The sequence below is a fragment of the Mus caroli genome, unplaced genomic scaffold (assembly GCF_978045245.1).
Source record: "Mus caroli unplaced genomic scaffold, Mus_caroli_1 scaffold_22, whole genome shotgun sequence".
Lineage (NCBI taxonomy): Eukaryota > Metazoa > Chordata > Mammalia > Rodentia > Muridae > Mus > Mus caroli.
Window position 1 is genome coordinate 8,564,706 of NW_028227277.1, and position 7,459 is coordinate 8,572,164.

A 7,459-nucleotide genomic window follows, 5' to 3' on the forward strand; every position below is an offset into this window, starting at 1 on the left:
GACTGAAAAATGGCAGAGGACATTTGGAAGAAGCACTGCTGGTTTGAATCTCCATAAAAGAAGAAAATAATTAAAGGAAATTCATACCGGAGAAGTTCGGTATGGACTAAGTTGAAACAGCATTAACCCAAATGCTAATTCACTTAGTTTCAGCAGTGAAGTTTATCAGGGACTAGGAACTGTTAGGCGATTAGACATAGCTCCCAGAAGGTACATTTTTAGGCATTAGAAATGAAAGGATTTATTAAAAAGGAAATTAATGATCAGGTGGATAAGCCACAGTCCCAAAAAAACAAAACAAAAAAACAAAAAAAACAAACAAACTGCATCATGAGGAGGGAGGAAAATGTCCTAAAAAGCACAGTTAATTTCAGGAGTGCCATGCTTTGTTCTCTCTGGGTCTTATAACAAAAGTACTCTGGCCCCTTTTGTGTGTTGTCTAATGTCTGGTGCACCAATCTGTTCTCAGGTTCAATTCATGTATGTTTGTGTCCAGTCTGTATGAATGAATATTCTATGTTTTATGTTGGATAATAAAGATGGTATAAAAAATTTTAACTGCAAAGCCAAGAGCTGCCACGTGCCTCAATCAGGAATTAGACATATGGCAGCAGAGTCCCTGCTGGAAAACTGTTCTTTTTAGAAAAAAAGGGCAAGTCTACAATCTCTTAGTTTCAGGGTAAAAAAGCTGATAAATGGTTCGTGATTAATGAATTTGACAAATTATAAAGTGCCCTTTATTCTATGATTGTAGCTACAAAAATTAATATTTTCTGATTGGTCTAAAGTAACTGCTTCATTTGGTGCTTTTTATTGGAAATGTGTTCTGTGTGTTTTCACAATCAGCTCAAAAGTTGTTGGTTAAGATTAATAATTGTTACATTGCTACAGATAGTCTTAAATTACATAACTCAACTTCAGAGTTCTTCTAACATGTGACATAAGGAAGACCAAGAGACAGGGCCTCTAAAGATATTTCTAGTTTAAATATTAATGAATGTGGTTTCTATTCTAAAAACTAAAATTTAAGATAAGAGTTAAAGCAATGCCACTTTATTAAAGTACTAAAGCTTACATATATTCATAGGTATTAATTGGCAGGCAAACTTTGTAATATGATAGTAATACTTCTAATATTATTGATTTTAAAGATGATAAATTGTTTTAAACTTGGGTTTTGCTTTACCAAGTTTGTAGATATTATCCTAACGTTGCAAAAGAGACTTGAAAATTATGGTTAAAACTTCCAGTGTTCCATTGACTACAGCTTGCAGTTTGATTGCAAATTTAAGATTTTCTACTCACCCATATATTGTTAATTAAGATTATTACAAGAGTAATCATCCTATAATTGTGCTAATACTTCATACAAAACTTGGACAGAGTTATCTAGCTATGTTTGTCTTTATGCATAGATTAGACCCGCATACAATCAGTTTGTGTATAGTTGATGCCTGGAAGGAAACTGCAGTTGGGCAATTTTTTCACAACACTAAAGTCAAATAACCTCATTTAAAAATGGGGATCAGAAGTAAACAAAGAATTCTCACCTGAGGAATACCGAATGGCTGAGAAGCACCTGAAAAACTGTTCAGCATCCTTAATGATCAGGAAAAGCAAATCAAAACAACCCCGAGTGTCCATCTCACACCAGTCAAAATGGTTGAGATCAAAAATTCAGGTGACAGCAGATGCTGGCAAGGATGTGGAGAAAGAAGAACACTCCTCCATTGATTTGGAATTGCAAGCTTGTACAACCACTCTGGAAATCAGTCTGGCGGTTTTTAGAAAATTGGACATGATACTACCAGAGGATACTGCAATACCTCTCCTGGGCATATATCCAGAAGGTGTTCCAACTAGTAAGAAAGAAATATGCTCCACTATGTTTATAGCAGCCTTATTTATAATAGCCAGAAGCTGGAACGAACCCAGATGCTGCTCAATAGAGGAATGGATACCAAAAATGTGGTACATTTACACAATGGAGTACTACACAGCTATTAAAATGAATGAATTTATGAAATTCCTAGGCAAAAGGTTGGACCTGGAGGAAATTATCCTGAGTGAGGTAACCCAATCACAGAAGAACTCAAATGATATTTTCTCACTGATAAGTGGATATTAGTCAAGAAACTTAGAATACCATAGATATAAGATACAATTTGCAGAACACATGAAACTCAAGAAGAACGAAGACCAAATTGTGGATACTTTGCCCCTTCTTAGAATTGGGAACAAAAGATCCATGGAAGGATTTACAGAGACAACGTTTGGAGCTGAGACAAAAGAATGGACCATTTAGTGACTGCCATATCCAGGGATCCATCCCATACTCAGCCTCCAAATGCTGACACCATTGCATACACTAGCAAGATTTTGCTGACAGGACCCTGATATAGCTGTCTCTAGTGAGACTACACTGGGGCCTAGCAAACACAGAAGTGGATGCTCACAGTCAGCTATTGGATGGATCACAGAGCCCCAAATGGAGGAGCTAGAGAAAATAGGAAAGGAGCTAAAGGGATCTGCAACCCTATAGGTGGAACAACATTATGAACTAACCAGTTCCCCGGAGCTCTTACTCTAGCTGCATATGTATCAAAAGATGTCCTCGTCGGCCATCACTGGAAAGAGAGCCCCATTGTTCTTGCAAACTTTATTTGCCCAAGTACAGGGGAAAGCCAGGGCCATGAATTGGGAGTGGGGGGTACGGGAGTGGGGGGTAGCGAATAGGGGACTTTTGGGTTAGCATTGGAAATGTAAGTGAGGAAAATACCTAATAAAAAAAAGAAAACAAAAATTCCTAGACATACACTAAAACCCTGAAAACCTAAAAAGACAAAAACAAACAAACAAAACAAAACAGAACAAAACAAAACAAACAAAACAACAAAAAAACTCTAAAAAACTCTTCTAAAAAAAACTAAGAACCATTTTAAAAAATCCCTACTATTCTAAAAAAATATAAAAAGAAGTCAAAACTGTTGATAAAATACTTTTATTTTTAAATTTCTTTCTTTTTTGCTTTGTTTCTTTGTTTCTTTGATTCTTTCTTTGTTTCTTTGTTTCTTTGTTTCCTTGTTTCTTTCTTTCTTTCATTCTTATTCTCTCTTTCGTTCTTTCTTTTCTTTCTTTTTCCTTCTTTCCTCCTTCCTTCCTTTCTCTTTTTCTTCCTTACTTCCTTTCTTTCTTTTCTCTCTCTCTCTCTCTCTCTCTCTCTCTCTCTCTCTCTCTCTCTTTGTTTCTTCCTTTCTTTTCTGTCACTGTTACTTTCTTTTTAACTTCTTTCTCTCTCTGACCTTCCTTTGTTTTTGCATTTTTTTTTTTTTTTTTTTTTTTTTTTTTTTTTAGTTTTTTATAAAGGGTTTCTCTATGTATCATTGGCTGTCCTGGAATGCACTTTGCAGACCAGACTGACAATGAACACAGAAATCCAAGACCTCTTTCACTAAAAAGTTGAGAAAAAAACGTGTGGATCACCCCTGACTGGTAACCCTAAAATTCTCAAAACGAAAAATAAAACCTTAATTTTTTTTTAAATCTATTAAAACACATTCACACACAGACACATACAGACACAATTAGTAAAACCATAAAATATAACCCTAAATCAAAAAAAAAAAAAGAAAAAACCAGACTAAAAAGTTTTAAAAAATACTAAACATACACTAAATCCCTGAAAAATCTAAAAAACAAAAATCAAAAAAACCAAGAAAACCAATATTCTAAAACACTCTTCTAAAAACAAAAAAACCATTTTTAAAAAATCCCTATTCTAAAAAAATGCCAATAATGTCGATAAAATACATTTATGTATAAATTTCTTTCTTTTTTCTTTTTTTTATTTATTCGTTTGTAAGTTTCTTTCTTTCTTCCTTTTTTTCTTTCATTCATTCTTTCTTTCTTTCTTTCTTTCTTTCTTTCTTTCTTTCTTTCTTTCCTTCTGTCTTTCTTGTTTGTTTGTTTGTTTGTTTTCTTTGTGTAAGGCTTGGTTTCTCAGTGTATACCCTTGAAGTCATGGAAATCAATCTTTAGACCCATCTGGCCTTGAACTGAGAAATCCACCTGCCTGTACCTAACCAAGTGTGTGATTGAAGGCATGGAGAACAATGCAGTGGCAACACTAAAACTTTCAAACCCCCAAAAATATAACCCTAAAAATTAAAAGAAAAAAATACTTAAGTGCAAAGAATCACTCACACAAAATCAATAAAACAGTAAAATATTGAAAAATGAACTAAACACATTTTCACTTTCTTTCTTTCACTCTTTCTTTCTCTCTTTCTTTCTTGTTTTTTTTTTTGTGTGTGTGTGTGTGTGTTTGTGTGTGTGTTTTGGAGACTAGAATTCTTTGTGTTTACACTGGCAGTCATGGAAATCACTCTGTAGACCAGGCAAGCCTTCAACTTTGAAATCTGCCTGCTTCTGCCTACCAAGTGTAGGATTGAAGGCATCGTCACCATTGCCTGGAAACACTAAAACTCTTAAAACTGAAAATTAAGACTAAAAATTAAAACAAAACAAATTAAAACAAAACAAAACAAACAAACAAAACACAAAAACACAAAACAACAACTACAAAAAAAAATCAAGAACACACAGACACACACAGACAAGTAAAACAGCAGATCTTTAAAAAAATGAACTAACCCGAAATAAGAACCGTAAATCAAGAAAAAAACCCTAAAATCTTAATAAATTCCAACCATAAGAACTAAACAGATTCTAAAATATTTAAAGCAAAAATCTCTAAAATTCTGTTCTAAACACCCTACCCACACACACACACTCACATATATATATATATATATATATACAAACATACATACATATATATACACACATACACATATATATATATACACACACACACATATATATGTATATGTATGTGTATGTATATGTATGTATGTGTATGTGTGTGTATGTGTGTGTATGTGTACGTGTATGTGTATATGTTTGTGTATATGTATGTGCTTATATATATATGTGTGTGTGAGAGAGAGTATATATATATATACATACATACATATACATAATGAAGAATCCAGAAATTACCTTTTTTTTTTTTTTTTTTTTTTAATTTTTGGAGACACCGTTTCTCTATGTATCCTTGGAGGTCCAGAAATTCACTGTGTAGACTAGCCTGATAATGAACTCAGAATCCAAGACCTCTGTCTCAAAAGGCTGGTATAAAAGATATGGATCACCACTGTCAGGCAACCTTAAAATCCTTAAACCTCAAAATAAAACCTTATTATTTTTTTGAAAAATTCTCAAGAACACACACAAGTAAAACCCTAAAAAATATCCATAAAGGCCCCCCCCAAAAAACTCTATAAAATATTAAAAAAAACTAAACATACACTAAAATCCAACAATCATAAACAAAAACAAAAACTGTACAACAGTCTTGTAAGAATACTTAAAAAATAAAAAACCTATTATAAAAAACATAATAAAAAAAGATCGCAAAAATTTCCATACAATAAGTTTCTTACTTACAGTCTTTCTTCCATCCTTTCTTCCTTTCTATCTTTCTTCCTACCCTTTCTTTTTTCTTTCTCTCTTTCTTTCTCTCTTTCTCTCTCTCTCTCTCTCTCTCTCTCTCTATTTCTTTCTTTCTTTCTTTCTTTTCTGTAATTTTTTCTTTCTTTCTAACTTTCTCTCTCTCTCTCTCTCTCTCTCTCTCTCTCTCTCTCACTCACTCACTCACTATCTCTCTCTCTTTTAAATTTTTTTAAAGTTTTTTAGACAGGGGTTCTCTTTGTATCCTTGGCTGTCCTGGAACTCACACTGTAGACTAGCCTGACCATGAATTCATAAATACAAGAAATCTGCCTCTAAAATGCTGGTATAAAAGGGATGGGTCACCACAGACTGGCAACACTAAAATTCTTAAACTACAAAATAAATTTTATTTTATTTTTTAAATATTCAAGAACACACACACAGAGACACACACACAAAATCATAAAACAGTAAAACAATAAAAACATGAACTAAACTCTAATAAGGACCAAAAATCAAGAAAAAATCCTAAAATTATTAATAAATTAAAAAAAACACTAAACAGATACTAAAAACCTTAAAGAAAAAGAATTTCTAAACGTTGTTCTAAAACCCCAAGAAAACCCGAAAAAAAAAAACTCTATAGTTCCAAATATATATATATACACATTCAAGTATCCAAGAACGACCCTGAATGTCTTCCCTCCCCCCTCCCCCCGAGTTTTTTTTCTTTCTTTCTTTCTTTCTTTCTTTCTTTCTTTCTTTCTTTCTTTCTTTCTTTCTTTCTTTCGTTTTTGGAAACACGGTTTCTCTGTGTATCCTTGGCTGTCTGGAACTCACTCTGTATTCTAGCCTGACCATGAACTTGGAAATCCAAGACCTCTGTCTCTAAAGTGCTGGCACAAAATTCATGGGTCATCACTGACAGCAATCCTAAAATCCTTAAACCACCAAAAAACCTAAAATTAAAAAAAATATATATTCAAGAACATACACACACACACACACAAATAGTAAAAACCTAAAATATAAACATAAAGGCCTCCAAAAAACTCTCTAAAATGTTTACAAAACACTAAACATACACTAAAATCTAAAAAAAAAAACCCTAATAATTATACAACGCTCTTCTAAAACCGCTTTAAAAAAATAGTACAAAAGAACCCAAAATTTTCCATAAATTAAGTTTCTTACTTACAGTCTTTAGTCCTTTCTTGCTTCTTCCTTCCTTTCTTTCTTCCTTCCTTTCTCTTTCTTCCTTCCCTTTCTTTCTTACCTTTCTTTCTTTCTTTCTTTCTTTCTTTCTTTCTTTCCTTCCTTCCTTCCCTCCTTCCTTTCTCTTTTTCATTCCTTCCTTACTTTGAATCTTTCTTTTTTCTTCCTTCCATTCTTTTATTTCTCTCTTTCTTTCTTTTCTGTAATTTTTTCTTTCTTTCTTTCTTTCTTTCTTTCTTTCTTTCTTTCTTTCTTTCTTTCTAACTTTCTCTCTTTCTCTCTCTCTCTCTCTCTGTCTCTTAGATTTTTAGAGCTTTTTTGAGTTTTTTACAAAATAAATTTTAATTTTTTTGAAAAATATTCAAGAACACACACACACAAACACACACACACAAGTAATAAGACCAAATAAATAAAAGTAAAGCCCAAAAAATAATCCAAAAACATTTTAAAATATTAACCTCCAAAAAAAAAACCTATACAACTCTCTACTAAAAATTCTTTAAAAACTCTAATATTCATCAAAAAAAAAAAGAAACAAACATTTTCATACAGTAAATTTCCGACTTACAGTATTTCATTCTTTCTTTCTTTCCAACTTTCTTTCCATATTTCTTTCTTTCTTTAAGCCCGTTCAGGAACTCAGAAATCCAAGACTCTTTCTCTAAAAAGTTGAGATAAAAGGCATGGATCACTCCAGACAGTAGGCAACCCTAAAATTCTCAATCCA